The sequence below is a fragment of the Eriocheir sinensis genome, chromosome 34 (genome assembly GCF_024679095.1).
Source record: "Eriocheir sinensis breed Jianghai 21 chromosome 34, ASM2467909v1, whole genome shotgun sequence".
NCBI lineage: Eukaryota > Metazoa > Arthropoda > Malacostraca > Decapoda > Varunidae > Eriocheir > Eriocheir sinensis.
This window is the reverse complement of record NC_066542.1, coordinates 345641-361307: the sequence shown is the minus strand read 5'-3', so window position 1 is coordinate 361307 and position 15667 is coordinate 345641. Positions and strand designations below refer to the sequence as shown.

Sequence of the window (15667 nt, the reverse complement as noted above, 5' to 3'; positions counted from 1 at the left end):
GCTGGACCTGTGGAGAAAAGGGGCACTGGAAGAATGAGTGTCGGAAAAATGTGCCCCCAACGAGGGACCACCTCTCGGGAAACTAAGAAGGACTGGTTCACGGGGGCAACGACCAGTCTGTCCTGTACATGCCCCGAAGATATCAGTGTGCAGGAGAACCACCATGACAATTTGCCAAGTGGAGGGCAAGGTTGACGGAGTGTTGTGGCCTGTGGTCGTCGACACAGGCTCGGAACGCACATTGGTGCGGCCTGACGTGGTGAGTCATCGTCGGCTTCCTAAGACGCCGCATCGACTGTGGTGAGTCACAGGACACTACGCAGAGCTCAGAGGCCCAGTGGACGTGAAGTTTGAGCTCGGAGGAAAGGAAGAGTTCCTCTCTGTCTACGTGGCTGACATGGACGACCCCTGCATCCTAGGTATGGATTATCTTGTCTCCCACAGGTGCGAGCTGGACTTCCGCGCTAAGCAGCTGACTGTAGGAGGAAGGAGGGTGCCACTGACGACTGTGAACAAGGAAGACCTGCCAGTGACGGTCAAGCGCACCACCATTATTCCTCCGAGGTCGGAGATGCTGTTACCCTGTCAAATTACGGGTGCCCCCCCTGCTAGCCTGTGTGTGGTAGAGAGTGGAAGTCGATGCCCGGTAGTAAACGGGGTGATTGTAGGCAGTACTTTGGTAGACCCTGCTGCAGCGGAAGTGCCTGTCGTCGTGGCCAATGTCTCCTTCAGCCCAAAGAAAATAGAACAAGGGACCATGGTGGGGTTGTGCCAAGAGATCGACCAGGAACCGAGAACCTGTGTCTGCAGGAGAACCCTGACGAAGCCCCAGGAGAAGCTGCCCGACTACCTGCAGGATCTGTTTGACAGGAGCTCCAAGTGTCTAGAGGAGCCCCAAGTGGAACAGCTCAGGGAGCTTCTCGTGAGGAATGCAGATGTGTTTTCCACAGGAGACCTGGACTTGGGGTGTACGGACCTTGTAGAGCACCACATCGACACAGGTAGCCACCGCCCAGTGAAGCAAGCTCCTCGAAGGATGGCACCAGCCCGTCGCAAGGAGATGGATGAGGTAATGGATGATCTCCGGCAACAGGGGTTAATCGAGCGGTCCAGCAGCCCGTGGGCGTCTGCTGTAGTGCTCGTCAGGAAAAAGGATGGTTCCCTCAGGTGCTGCGTGGACTACCGAGCCCTCAACGATCTCACCATCGAGGATTCATACCCACTCCCACGGATCGACGACATGGTCGACGCTTTGGTGGGCTCCAAGTGGTTTTCAACACTGGATATGAAGTCTGGGTATCACCAAGTCAAAATGGCGGAGCAGGACCAAGAGAAAACAGCCTTCTCCTACGGTCAAGGCCTGTGGCAGTTTAAGATCATGCCCTTTGGCCTTTGCAACGCGCCGGCCACGTTCGAGCGGCTGATGGAGAGGGTGCTGGAGGGACTTCACTGGAAGACGGCACTCATCTACCTCGACGACGTGATTGTCTTGGCCAGACCTTCGAGCAGGAGATGGAAAGGCTATCAGAGGTTTTCGCCCGGTTTAGAGCTGCACACCTCAAGCTTAGCCCGAAGAAATGCTGCCTGTTCCAAAAGGAGGTCCAATACTTGGAACACATCGTGAGCGAGGCTGGAGTACGCACTGATCCTGAGAAGGTGGCTGCGGTAAGGGACTGGCCGACACCCACCAACGTGAAAGAGCTGCGGAGCTTCCTCGGGCTGTGCTCATACTACCGCAGGTTTGTGAAAAGCTTCGCTACGATTGCTGCACCACTGCACCTCCTGACGAAGAAGGGGCGCAAGTTTGAGTGGACAGCGGAAACTCAGGTTTCCTTTGAGAAGCTCAAGGAGGCCCTCATCAGCTCGCCCGTACTCACCTACCCAGACCCCTCTAAGCCTTTTATACTGGATTGTGATGCCAGTGATGAGGGGATTGGTGGAGTGCTGTCCCAGGCATGTGCCGACGTGGAATGGGTTGTGGCCTACTTCAGCAAGAAGCCCACCCCAGCCGAGAAAAACTATTGCGTGGCCCGGAAAGAACTCCTGGCAGTAGTCAAGAGCCTTGACTTTTTCCATGCTTACCTGTACGGTGCAACTTTCACCATCCGCACGGATCACGCTGCATTGCGGTGGTTGAGGTCACTGAAAAACCCTGAGGGCCAGCTTGCTCGCTGGATAGGTAAACTAGAGCAGCATCACTACACTATTGTGCTAACCGATCTGGGGTAACACACGGTAACGCGGACAGCTTGAGCCGGCGCCCCTGCCTACCTGAGTGTCAACATTGCCTCCAGAGGGAAAGCGTCCAGAATATGTGCCGCCGCACTACAGTGGAACAGACAGCGGATGTGCCTTGGGAAGACTTGGGAAAACTGCAGCGGGAGGACCGAGATCTGAGACTAATTATGGAGTGGCTGAGTCAATCGTCAACGCGACCTGGGTGGGAAGTAATCTCGAGAGAAAGCCCTACCACCAAGAATTACTGGATGCAGTGGGACACTCTTCGGATGGACAACGGGGTGTTGCAGCGACGCTGGGACTCTCATGATGGTCTTGACCACTACTGGTCCACGGTGCTACCTATGAAGTCCCGGGAAGGCGTCTTGAAAGAAATGCACGACAGCATCACCAGCGGACACCTTGGGGTAAAAAAGACACTGAGTCGCCTGCGCCAAAAGTTCTATTGGGTTGGCATGAGGAAGGACGTGGAAGAATGGTGTCACGCGTGTGAAGTGTGCTGTGCAAAGAAGGGCCCCAAGAAGCGTCACCGTGCCCCATTGCAACTATACCAGATTGGAGCCCCCATGGAACGGGTGGCAGTGGATATAGCAGGACCCTTGCCTCTGACGACGAACGGAAATAGGTACATCTGCGTCACAATGGATTACTTCACCAAGTGGCCGGAAGCCTGCGCCATCCCTGACCAGGAAGCCACTGCCATCGCCAAGGTTTTGGTGGAGGAGCTCTTCTGTCGCTTCGGTGTGCCTAACGAGCTCCATTCCGACCAGGGAAGGAATTTTGAGCCAACAGTCCTTGCTGAGTGCTGCAAGCTTCTGGATATCAAGAAGACCCGGACCACCCCTCTGCACCCACAGTCAGATGGAATGGTGGAGAGGTTTAATTGGACGTTGGGCCAGGAGTTGGCCAAGCAGTGCAACATTGATCAGTCTTCGTGGGATCAGAAGCTGCCTGCGCTTCTTATGGACTACAGGTCTGCCGCCCACGGGACTACGGGGTATTCACCGGCAAAGCTGATGTTTGGACGTGAGCTGCGATTGCCGGTGGACCTACTGACAGGAAGGCCTCCTGGGGAAAGCCTTCCAAGGGACGCCTCCAGTTTTGCCCGTCAACTAGAGGAACGGCTGGAAGAGGTGCACCATCAAGTCCGTGGTGCCTTGAAGTTCTCCGGGGAGGCCATGAAGCGTGGTTACAATATGAGGGCAAGCCACGTTGACTTCAAGGAAGGAGACCAAGTCTGGCTTTACAACCCGCAGAGGAAGAAAGGACAGTCTCCGAAGTTACAGAGCCCCTGGGAAGGCCCTTATACTGTGCTAGAACGCCTCTCCGACGTGACTTACCGAATCCGGAGAACGGAAAGGACCAAGCCGAAAGTTGTCCACGTCAACCGCCTATGGAGGTACCACGGTCCGGGAAACTACACCTGGAACAACTGGAACACCCAGCAGCCGACGAAAACGCAAGGGACGTCCAGGACCGAGAGGAGGTCGACGACGACATAGGCCTTCTGGACCTTTCAGCCGAGGGAGATAACCTCCCGGCTTCGGCAGATGTTCCAGGGACACCCCAAGAAGCGGACGACGACGAGGCGCACCAGGAGACAGACGCGCAGGAGGCACGAGTAGAAGACGGAGACAACGCAGGCGTCCACAGGGATACGACGATTATTATGTTTTTGATTAATTCTCTTATGTTTGTATATAGTTAAGTGTGTGATCGGGACGATCTCAATTAAAAGGGGGGGATAGTGTTGTGCTGGAAGCTTCCCCCTGGGTCCATGGGCCTCTAGAAGGCTCCGGGAGGAGCGAGCAGGGGGGCGGGGAGCAAGGGGAGCCGTCCGCGCCCCGTGGGGCGCGGCCTGACGCCAGGCGGGAAGTGTTGCCGACTCGCATATATTTTTGCTACATGTTTTTGTATGATCTAAAATATACTGTAACATTCTAGACTGTACTGTTCTGGATATATATAGGAGAAGAGGGCGAGAGGAGACAGTCCCAGTCATAGTAAGCTAGTGGTAAGTGAAGAGTCAGAGTGAAGTGTACTACTAAGGAAGAATATTAAACTACAGAAGCTGTGCAAAGTGTTTACATATCTCCCTCCTGACGGTGACACGGAACCCAAGTACACGTCCGGCATAACAGTATGTTTGGAACTGGATAGGTCTAATGATCGTTTTTGGTGGTGCCAACAGTACTAGGACGGACAAGGGGGTCAGGCTCAGAGGACACAGGAGCCGCGGCAAGACCTGCCCCGCCATCAACCGATGGTGTCTCGCCACAGGGAAATGGAAGAACTTCACCTGACACTGTAGGCTGCACTCCCGTGAGAGGAGGAGCCAAACCCGCCCCCCACGCCATTTACCCTACTCATTGCTGCAACAGATTTGCTATACTGGAAGAGGAGGATGAGGAGCAGAGCAGTTTCTTGGTTGGGGACTATGATTCGTCATCGGTGGTTGAATTTTGTGGAAGAGTCCCCTGTCGTAGAGTAGTGCCGCGGCGACTAAGCCTGATGGGCGAACCTCCCATAACTCCCTATGCCAGTGGGGTACCTCTTTGGCCGACTGGTTAAGGAGTGGCTCTCCCGTTACGCTGGTCGCGGGTTCGATCCCCGGCGCTAGCAAAACCTTTCCTTGTTTGGATTAATTTCTCGTGTGTTTCGTTACACGAAGGTCGTGTGGGAGTGTAGTAAAGAGAAAATTCTGGCATTTCACTAGTGGCAAGGCGGTGGCATCCTCTCCTGTGGTTCTGTTGTGTCACCCCGAGTAGGTAACAGGTAGAGTGATGGCCCATGCTCTTCGAAGATCATAGAAAATGGGAAATCTCAACACACAGAAATTAATCTACATAGGAAAGGGAGTCGTGTAGTGCTGCGGCGACTTGATGGGCGAGCTTCCCATAACTCCCTCTGCCAGGGGGGTACCTTTTTGGCTAACTGGTTAAGGAGCGGCTCTCCTGTCTCGCTGGTCGCGGGTTCGATCCCCGGCGCCAGCAAAACCTTTCCTTGTCTGGATTAATTTCTCGTGTCTCGTTACACGCAGAGGTCGTGTGGGAGTAGTAAAGTAAAGAGAAAAATTCTGGCATTTCAGTAGGCGTAACTATTGTTATTATGAAGCTGGAGTTGACGACATCATAGCTGCCCTGGACGAGGTCTCCGCTGAGGCTTCTAGTGACTCTTTTTGTTCTCCACACAGGTACGGACGATGTCACCACGACCCGGTCTGAGGAACTGCTGGATAAGTACTGTAGTCTTTTCCAACAGTACAAGTCTAAATCCACGTCCACGACCACGTTGATGAGGTTTCAGGCCCCGGTCCGCTGCCGTAGCAGCGCTCCACAGGGCCGCTAACATTAGAACAGTAATATTAGCACCAAAAGTTGTCCTCAATCCTCATGTTTGTTAAGTCGTAGGATTTAGTGAATAAGTGAGTCTTCAGCTCTTTCTTGAAGATTGCCAGACTGTCGCTGTTCTCAACATCCCCCGGTAACTAATTATAGAGCCACGGGGCACTCTTCTCAAATGCTCTGAAACCCAGTTCCAGGCTGACCCTGGGCTCATAGAGTCTATACCGTTCTGTACTGTGTCTCACTGACATGGTGGTGTCCAAATGATAATCCTGTAGTATATTTCTCAAATATCCAGGTTTACCAAGTCGCGTTGCTTGATAAGTCAAGACACATATTTTGTAGACTATTCGTGCCTTAATGGGTAGCCAATGCAAGTCTATAAGTGCAGGTGTTATTCTCTCACGAGGGGGCAGACCCTTTATTAGCCATGCAGCTCTGTTCATAACAAGTTGTAGTTTCTTCAGCAGATATTTAGGAAGGCCATAATAAAGTGAGTTACAATAATCCAGCTTACGAGTTACATGATTATATATAAGCATCTTTATAGTCTTATCCAGGTATTTCTTGACAAATGCAATATTTCTCAGATGGTAGCCTGCCATTCTCACCACCTGATTGATCTGTTCTTTGAATGACAGAGTGCAGTCAAGTATCACACCTAAATCTTTGACTGACTTTTTTACAGTTATAGTGTCATCTTTTATCCGAAGAGTGGAAATATCTAGCCTCCTGAGATCCTTGTTCTTCCCGACAATCAAGCATTCAGTTTTATCCTCGTTCAGCTTCAGTTGCTTAGAATTCATCCATTTCCCAACATCATCCATAATTCTGCTCAGCTTATCTTCAGTGTTTTCCACATCACTCAGCGACAAATAGAACAGTATGTCATCAGCATACAGTTTAAAGTCAACTTCATGCCTTCTTAGCAAATGTTAAAGACCGATAGTATAAACACAGAATAAAATTGGACCCAGTATACTTCCATGGGGGACTGCCCTTTGCAAAAGTTTATGAGTAGAGAACGATTTACCTATTTGCACACAGTAAGTTCTGTTCTCAAGGTAACTCCTCAGATAATCCAGCGCACCACCCTCAATTCCAATATTCTTACAATCTTGAAGCAATAGACTGTGCTCCACCGTGTCAAACGCAGCACTCAAGTCTAACAAAATCAGAACACCACACTTCCCTTCATCCATAAGCACAAGCAAATTGTTTACCACCGAACAGAGAGTTGTTTCAGTTGAGTAAAGCCTCTTGTATGCAGATTGATTATCCGGTAAAGCTTGCTCCACTAGCAAATGTTCCATTAGCTGATTTAAGATCACATTTTCAAGTATCTTAGATAGAAACGTCAAGTTGGATACTGGTCTAAAAGAACTTAAACACTGTGGGTCCAGTTTTCCTTTACCGATAGGTTTCACGATCGCCGCTTTCTCACTCTCAGGGAAAGTCTTGTTTTCGATACTAGTGTTAACCATCACAGTCATAATATTTAAGAAATCACTAAAGTTTTCACTCTTAATGATGTCACTTATCGGCAAGGGATCGTTATCACAGTACGTCAGTTTCACCTTGTGTATGATAGTTTTCACCACAGCCACATCCACTTGTTGAAAGCTTGTTAACTTTATTTCAGGGACTGGAGTTTCCACAGCGGATCCACGGTAACCGCGGTCGCCTCTAAAGTTCATGATAACTCAATTTTCTTGTCAAAAAAGTCTAAAAACTTATTTGCCAGCACTTCATCTGCGAAACCATCCGGAAGCTTGTTAACCTTTCTGTTTCCAGTCAAACTGTCAAGCACCTTATATAATTTATTGATGTTAGGCCCTGCCTCTACAACCTTATTCCGATAGTATTCTCTTTTCCGTTTTATCACAAGCCGATTTTCTTTGTTTCTTGCCTTCTGGTATGCTCTTCTTGCCTCATCTTTATTTTGCCTACGCCACAGTCTTTCTTTTTTCTTCTTCTCTCTTTTTGCCCACAGCATTTCCGCATTAAACCAAGGTGCATGACCTCTCAACACTATCTCCTTTTCAATCAGAGGACAGAGGCTGTTATACTCATCTTTAGCTAAACCATTATATAGCTTAACCAGGCAGGTAGCACAATTTCCACGTAACACCGAGCCATGTTCACAGATTTCACGATATTTAATAGTAATTTCCTGTATTACAGAGTTAATCAATATTTCTGGTTTAATTTTTTTTCGCAATCTGAACGTAATCTTTTTCTCTGCACTCCTTCCCTCACGTATGAAATTTCAAAGGCTACCAATTTATGCACCGGGGATATACAACATATTTCATCAACACACACCCCTTGCACTAGATCACCGTCTATATCGCTGAAAACCAAGTCTAGCACATGACCCCCTAAAGAAGTCATCTCGTTCACTTTATTAATCAGGTTGAAACTGTCCATCATCTCAATGAAGGCCATGGCAGAAAATTTTTCAGGATCATCAATCCATAGATTAAAGTCACCACAGATGAACACATTTGCACTCACCATATTCACACACTCCAAAAATGTGCGAAATTCAACAATAAAGACCTCTGCTCTTGTATCTGGAGGTCGATACACCACATGCAATAAAGGTGCATTTCCTTCTATCAATTTCACAGATGACTTGCACTAATTCAAAAATATCCCACCTTTCTGATGCTTTTCTCCTAATCTTCTTAAAATAATTCGAAAGAAAGATCCCAACACCACCACCCCTTCTTGTCTCCCTCGGAACATGTAGATAGACTGCCCTGTGACTCAGCCGACGTTAGGGGAGAGAATGAAAATGAGGGGGAATGATAATGAGAATGAGAGAGAATGAAAATGAGGGGGAATGATAATGAGAATGAGAATGAGAGAGCATGAGAATGAGAGAGAGATAATGAGAATGATAATGAGAGAGAAAATGAGAATGAGAGAAAATGAGAATGAGAGAGAGAGAGAGAGAGAGAGAGAGAGAGAGAGAGAGAGAGAGAGAGAGAGAGAGAGAGAGAGAGAGAGAGAGAGAGAGAGAGAGAGAGAGAGAGAGAGAGAGAGAGAAAAGGGTTGAAGGTGACTTGGTCCTACCACTTATTTCACATGTTTTGGAAAATAACTTTGTGCTCATAGCATCTCTGATAGCACCCAAATGCCTCTTCATTCCAGCAATTTGATTTGCTTGCGTGTAAAAGCCATGGAAAAGGAATTACTGATGATTTCCTTGAAATCATTACTAGGCAATCGTTCGCATTCTTTTGTGTCGCTCGTTTTCTAGCCCAGTTTTCTTGCCTCTTATGTAATGTTTCGCAACAAAAATCATTGTATCTTACCGAGGAAATATTATGCTGCCATTCCTGCCTCTGTGGGTGCGACCAAAGGCAGAGCAACCGGCATGGAGACAACATGTTGAGGTGTGTGGGTGTGGTGCGTTCATCCAGTCGGTCAATGTTTTGGGTGGAATAGAGAAGTTTCGCGTGACGTCACGCCAATCCATGACGTCACGGCCGCGGTGCATTCTGGGTTGGCGGGATCTGGCGGCGGATGCTCAAACGGTCGTATCTCAACATTTGGTCCTAAATCCGCCATTGTGGTTGCAAGTGCTGCCCCGTGCGATGTTCAAAAAACGTCCTAGACGCCATCTTGTGACGTCAGGTCGCCCCTCAGCCTGACTGCTCAGGAGCGGGGCTAGATCCGACCAGTTTCCGTCCTAACCCGTCGCCATTAAAGGAGTGTTTCCGCCTCATCCACATCTCCACCTCTATACACAATATAAGGTACGTGTTTGCACTCCTACTTAGGTATAGCTTTACATTAAGGTGGCAAGAGTCACAGGAACGCCTTTTACGCATGATGTGTGGGTTAGTTGTGGAGATTTAAGTGTAGGCGATTTAGGCGGTGGCTTGGTTGGCATACATCAGTATTTTTTAATCTCATGAAGCTCTTATAGCCTCCATACATGTGTATAGCTTTATTTCAACGTGGCAAGGTTCACAGGAACGTCTTTCACGCATGATGTATGCATTAGTTGTGGAGATTTAGGTGTAGCCAATAAGGCTTTGGCTCGGGTGGCTTGGATTAATATTTCTTATCCCATGCACCTGTAATAGCCTTCATACATGTGTATAGCCTTATTTCAACGTGTCAGGGGTCACATAAAGGTCGCTCATGCATGGTTTGTGCATTAATTGTGGAGATTTAGGTGTAGCCAATACGGCTTTGGCTCAGGTGGCTTGGATTAGTATTTCTTATCCCATGAAGCTGTAATAGCCTCCATACATGTGTATAGCTTTATTTCAACGTGGCAGGGGTCACATAAATGTCACTCATGCATGGTTTGTGCATTAGTTGTGGAGATTTAGGTGTAGCCAAGAAGGCTTTGGCTCGGGGAGCTGTACTCATATTTTTTAAACATGTTTCTTTCTTTATTATTATTGTTATTTGCTTTACGTCCTCATTTTATTTTTAGATAACAGCATCATTGATATTTCTTTTCCTTTTAAGGGCCATTTAATTAGCTTACCGTAACATTGATATTTCTTTACCTTTTAAGGGCCATTTAATTAGGTTACAATTATGTGTCTTAAATAATTACTGTATGTTCTAGTCCTCTCTAGTAATGTTTATTTTAGATAACAGCAACATTGATATTTCTTTACCTTTTAAGGGCCATTTAATTAGCTTACAATTATGTGTCTTAAATAATTACTGTATGTTCTAGTCCTCTCTAGTAATGTTTATTTTAGATAACAGCAACATTGATATTTCTTTACCTTTTAAGGGCCATTTAATTAGGTTACAATTATGTGTCTTAAATAATTACCGTATGTTCTAGTCCTCTCTAGTAATGTAGTTATTTCTGTGTTTCACAGATGGAGCTTGTTGCGGCATACATTTTCAATCGCAGACTGTGCAGGGAAAGGAGATATCGGGACCCACTCGACCCACTACATGTCAGTGATGAACACCTGTTGCAGGTGTATAGATTTCCCCGTCAGGAAATCATCAGGCTCTGTGATGAGTTGCACCCCCACCTGGAAAGGAGAACCAGGAGGGCACATGCACTCTCAACACACACCCAGGTTCTGGCTACACTAAGGTTTTTTGCGAGTGGCAGCTTTCAAGGTGTTATTGGAAACGGTGTTGGAAATGACCAATCAAGGGCCATTGATAAAGTAACTCGGGTACTCTGTGAAAAGGCCAGTCATGAGATAAAGATGTCAACCACAGCAATAGATATTAATAGAATTTTTAAGATAGTTTTCATGCATTTCATAATGATAAATAATGCATTAATGAATTTTCAACTTCACAGGAGACACTGCGTATCCTCTGGAGCCATTCCTGGTGACCCCAGTTGCACGCCCGACAACACCTGGGGAGGAGCGCTACAACAAGTCATCGCAGGACAAGATGCGTTGTCGAACGGACCTTTGGGATCCTCAAGTCAAGGTGCAGGTGCCTACATAAGTCAGGAGGAAGTTTGCAGTATGACCCCAAGAAGACTATGAAGATTGCGACTTCTTGTATGCTCCTGCACAACTACTGAGTGGATCGCTGCAGAAGAAGTAACAGTTCAGCCTGTGAGAAACAACAGACTGATTCCTGGTCAAGTTGTCAGGCAGGAATTTATTAGAAACTTCTTTTCCTGAGTATAGGTATGCATATATGTAGACCTTGCAGTTAGTAATAGATTACTTTCAAATGTGAATGTGCATAAGAACAAAACAAGAAATCATAATGGCCACATGTTCGGCATTCTTGATCATAATTTATATGGCGATTATTATTAATATCTAATTAATATCAGCTTACACCTGCAGATTGCATATGGTGCACCGGTGGCCGAGTGGTCAGCGTGTGTACGTGGTGATCCAGAGGACTCGACTCCCACCGCAAGACGCTGAGAGTTTTCAACCATTGACAAGTGGCGGAGGGTTACCAACATGCTGCCCAGCAGATCTTCAGTCAACCCTAACTTCAGCGTCTTTGATCAAGAGGGGCACCACCTCCACACCACTCATTCTTATCACCTAGTTTGATACCCTACTTGTCCATCTCACATGCCCCATGTAACTCAGCATTCTGCACTCTTGGCTCCATGTCATCCTCTCCAACTTGTTGGTTCGTATAGCATAACCGGCCTCACATACATAGAAGTGTTCAATATACCTAGGCTATAATATTATATTTAAGGACTCTTATACGAGGTATCGCCCCATACAGAGGTGTCGAAGTAAGTCTGTCTGATGGTAGGCTGGCTGACTGCTGTCGGGACCCAAGCCAGCATGCCCTGGGGGTTGTGTGCGGGAGGAGGAAAGAGGGAAAAGGACAAATGGTGTGTGTGTCATTATCAGGGGTAACCACGGTGGAGTGCAAACACTCAGTAGTTGTAGTCAAGGCTTAATTAAGTTGATGAGTGGTGTTAGACTGAATGAGCAGGTTTTTTACCACATGTTAGTGGGAACACTTGATAGGTTTTGTTTGTGTGTTGGTGCTACTTGTTTCTTGTGTTTACATGTTAGTTTATAATTAGACTGAGTTCTAAGTGTTATGAGCGACAATTTAGTCTTGTATGGCTGAATCCTGTCCCTTGACCCTTAATTCATCATCAGAATCTTTAAACAAATATATTTACCTTAAGTAATATTCTTAAAGTCACGCTACCCATATTATTTGGCAGATGATAACCCTGTGTGCGATAACGGTGCCTTATAAGACTTGGTAAATAAACTACTAATTTTACTCTCTGGTTTAAGTGATCAACAATTAATTCTACTTTGAGGTATAATTAACCAACATTATTAAGGAGTGCCCATGCCAGGCACGACATTAAGAATATTTTTCTGTTGACCAACAGACTTACTATAGTCAAACCATTTCAAAATGTCTGTTGAGGCAGTGGCTTCTGCAGGTCCTTTCCTCCCTTCTGCTTTGCCACATAGTTCCAATTACCTATTTCCTCTGTTTCCTGTCCCCTCTTTCACAAACTGGGCACCTGTAATGCACCACTACTTGATTTACATTTCTCAGCCCTGAGCATCTCTTTGTGGCACCACTTAACACTCCCTGTGCACAGGGCAGAGTTAGTAGCCATTTCTCTTCCACACCAACTACCTTCCTGTATATATGATTTCTCAGTAATTACTTATTTGTTGTGCTGTATTAGCTGTTACGTGCTACATCAAGCTGTAATATCTACCCAAGCTGCGGGTTAATCCAATAAAAAAAAAAAGTGAATGACTAAGTCATGTGTTATTATTCCCAAGCTCCATTGGCAATGGCGAGTACACATTATATAACTGAAGCATATTACACATTCATTGAACACAATTAAAACTAACTACCCTAATCAAATTAAATCTAACCTAACCTGATCTGACCTAATTGAACTAAATATAAGGTAACCTGGCCTTAATGCCTGCTCCCAAAATTAAATAAATGGAAATAAATATGATATCAATTTGCAAAATATACCTGAGGAACAAAAAGAGAAAGAATGACAAGAATTGAACTATGAAACAAGAATTGTTGGCTTCAAGATGATCTCAACTGACTAAGAATGACAATTAAAATCTACGCAATGTGACAGGTCAGAATTGAGTCTTGAAAATGATTTCTGATGATGAAGGATGACATGATCTACTGAATGACAACAATTGCCTGCTTTGAAAATTACCTCAGCTGAAATAATATTGCATGCATTTAACCTTTTTACATCCCTCTCCAACATCCTATTCCATTCGGTCACAACTGTTACCATAAACCCCTATTAACTCTTATATACATCAATCAAGTAGCATGTGCTCAATCATATCGTCACCCCCCTTCACCCATACATGAATGTCACCTTTCTTCCCCCATCAGGCAACCGGGCGCACACCGGCCGCGCCCTTGTCCATCGCCCTTGCCAGGCCGGCCCCCAGGACTTGCCTCTCCTGAGCACTGTCAAACCTCTTCCTTAGCTCCCTCATCTCACTCCTCAATGCACGTATTATGCATTCCTGAGCCTCTAACTTCCTCTCGTACCCACACACATAGCATGCGTTGTTCACCTCTAACCCACACCTCTCTGCCGCGCCTGACAACTGCCCCAGTTCTAAAATCTTGACCGTCGTTATTTCCTGCACGGCAACCTCCTCTCCGGCCAATACTCACTAGTCTTCCCCATCTTAGCTTGGCTGTACGGACTTGAGGAAATACTGACTCGCGGTAGTTTTCGTCTCTGGCGCCGTTTTTTTGCAATCACCTTCCTTGATCCTGATTGGCTGTCTTTTTTGTTTCACTGATTTCCATTGGTTGCATCCACTTCAGCTGGTGAGCTGCCCGCCCTCTACCGCCTCACTCGTGAACCATAGGGCTGACCCTTAGCACGCCGCGGCGACCGCGCTGTGCATCGCTGCGGAGGAGGATCCTAGCGGGGAACAAACTTGCGACGCGACCCGTGACTTACAACCGTCTCCGGGGATAAGTTACCACCACCTTTGAGCATCCGGCGCCTGGTCTTCTTGCTAAGCTACTCCCCCTTCTTCACGTGACTTGCTCTTATTTGCGCACTCAACTTCCCCGGTGTACTCCCTGACCTCGGCATTACAACTAGATAATCTATCGCTAGCTAACTAATAATCACTCTAGGGTTCGAGACTGGAGATGAGGGATTTCAGAACAGTCTTTCATCCATTCACACCCTCATTCACGCCAACAATCTCTACTTATCACACACTCTCGTGCACCCGTCCACACATCCGCTCACTTGCTTGTTTGTTGTAATTATATAATCACTCACTCACTTGCATTCCACACCCACTCACTCGTTACACATTTGGACCGTTACAATGAGGAAATGATGGTGATGATGATGAACGAAAACAACGGTGATGATTGTGATGATACGAGAAGAGTGCACATTTGGACCGTTACAAATGCTTTCAAGAAGGATTCGTATTTGTATTGGAATTAAAATCATTTCAGTGTGTTCGAATTTGTTTTTGTATTCGTCGGAAGTTGAAGTATTCATACTGAAATACACAACTCTGGTATTCCCTCCACCCTGCCCGGCAAAGGTTCTAGCTCCACCTCTCCACCTGGTCCTCTGTCTGGTGTTAGTGTGCTCCACCCTGCCCGGCAAAGGTTCTTGCTCCACCTCTCCACCTGGTCCTCTGTCTAGTGTTAGTGTGCTCCACCCTGCCCCAGTAAGGGTTCTAGCTCCACCTCTCCACCTGATCCTCTGTCTGGTGTTAGTGTGCTCCACCCTGCCCCAGTAAGGGTTCTAGCTCCACCTCTCCACCTGGTCCGCTGTCTGGTGTTAGTGTGCTCCACCCTGCCCCAGTAAGGGTTCTAGCTCCACCTCTCCACCTGTTCCTCTGTCTGGTGTTAGTGTGCTCCACCCTGCCCCAGTAAGGGTTCTAGCTCCACCTCTCCACCTGGTCCGCTGTCTGGTGCTACATACTTGTAGCACCAGCTGTCTCCTCGGCTACTGTTGTAAGCTTGCCGCTGATTGGCCAGGGCCTGAGGCAGCCTCCCCCACACACTGGGGAAACAGACTCTCCACACTACAAGTGTTGCTTCCATGCTTCGTGGCACACACACATGCTTGCTCTCCGCATCACTGAACAGTAGAAGGGCTGCAGATCATGGCTGTCTCAAAACACTCAGACTCACTAAAAATAGAGGAAGTAATGGAAGCTGAAGTCAAAGCCGGGCTATGAAGGTTGAGGCCGCTCTTTATTCCATGACAATTTTTCACAGAGTTACTAAGCTGCTGTGAAGACAAACCATTGTCCTGAGGAGGACTTTCTTTATCATGTGGTATTGTTTGTTTTTACAGTAGTGTGGCTGTCTGTGTGTGGCCTCCGGGGCAAAGCCTGGTGACTCATGACAGCGTACATGTTGCAGAGGACTGTGTCAGCCAGCCACCCGCCCCGACGGCTGGCCCTCAGAGCGGCACTCCCCCCTCCCTCCCTCCCTGCCCCAAAGGTGCTGACAACTGTCAGCCAGTCTTGTGGGGGGCAACACTCCCTCCCTCCCTCCCTGCCTGCCCCAAAGGTGATGACAACTGTCAGCCTGTCTTGTGAGGGGCAACACTCCCTCCCTCC

The 15667-nt window shown here is 47.4% G+C and overlaps 1 long non-coding RNA gene across 2 annotated transcripts; it reads left to right on the top strand.

Moving 5' to 3' along the window:
- The first annotated feature begins 8551 nt into the window (after nucleotides 1-8551).
- Nucleotides 8552-12819, top strand: LOC127006874 (uncharacterized). Of its 2 annotated transcripts, XR_007759795.1 has the most exons (4): nucleotides 8605-9349; nucleotides 10445-10654; nucleotides 10888-11230; nucleotides 11396-12819. It is a non-coding gene; the product is annotated as an uncharacterized LOC127006874 (long non-coding RNA). The 2 variants fall into 2 exon arrangements; XR_007759794.1 differs by having other exon boundaries at nucleotides 8552-9349; nucleotides 10445-11230.
- The last annotated feature ends 2848 nt before the right edge of the window (nucleotides 12820-15667 follow it).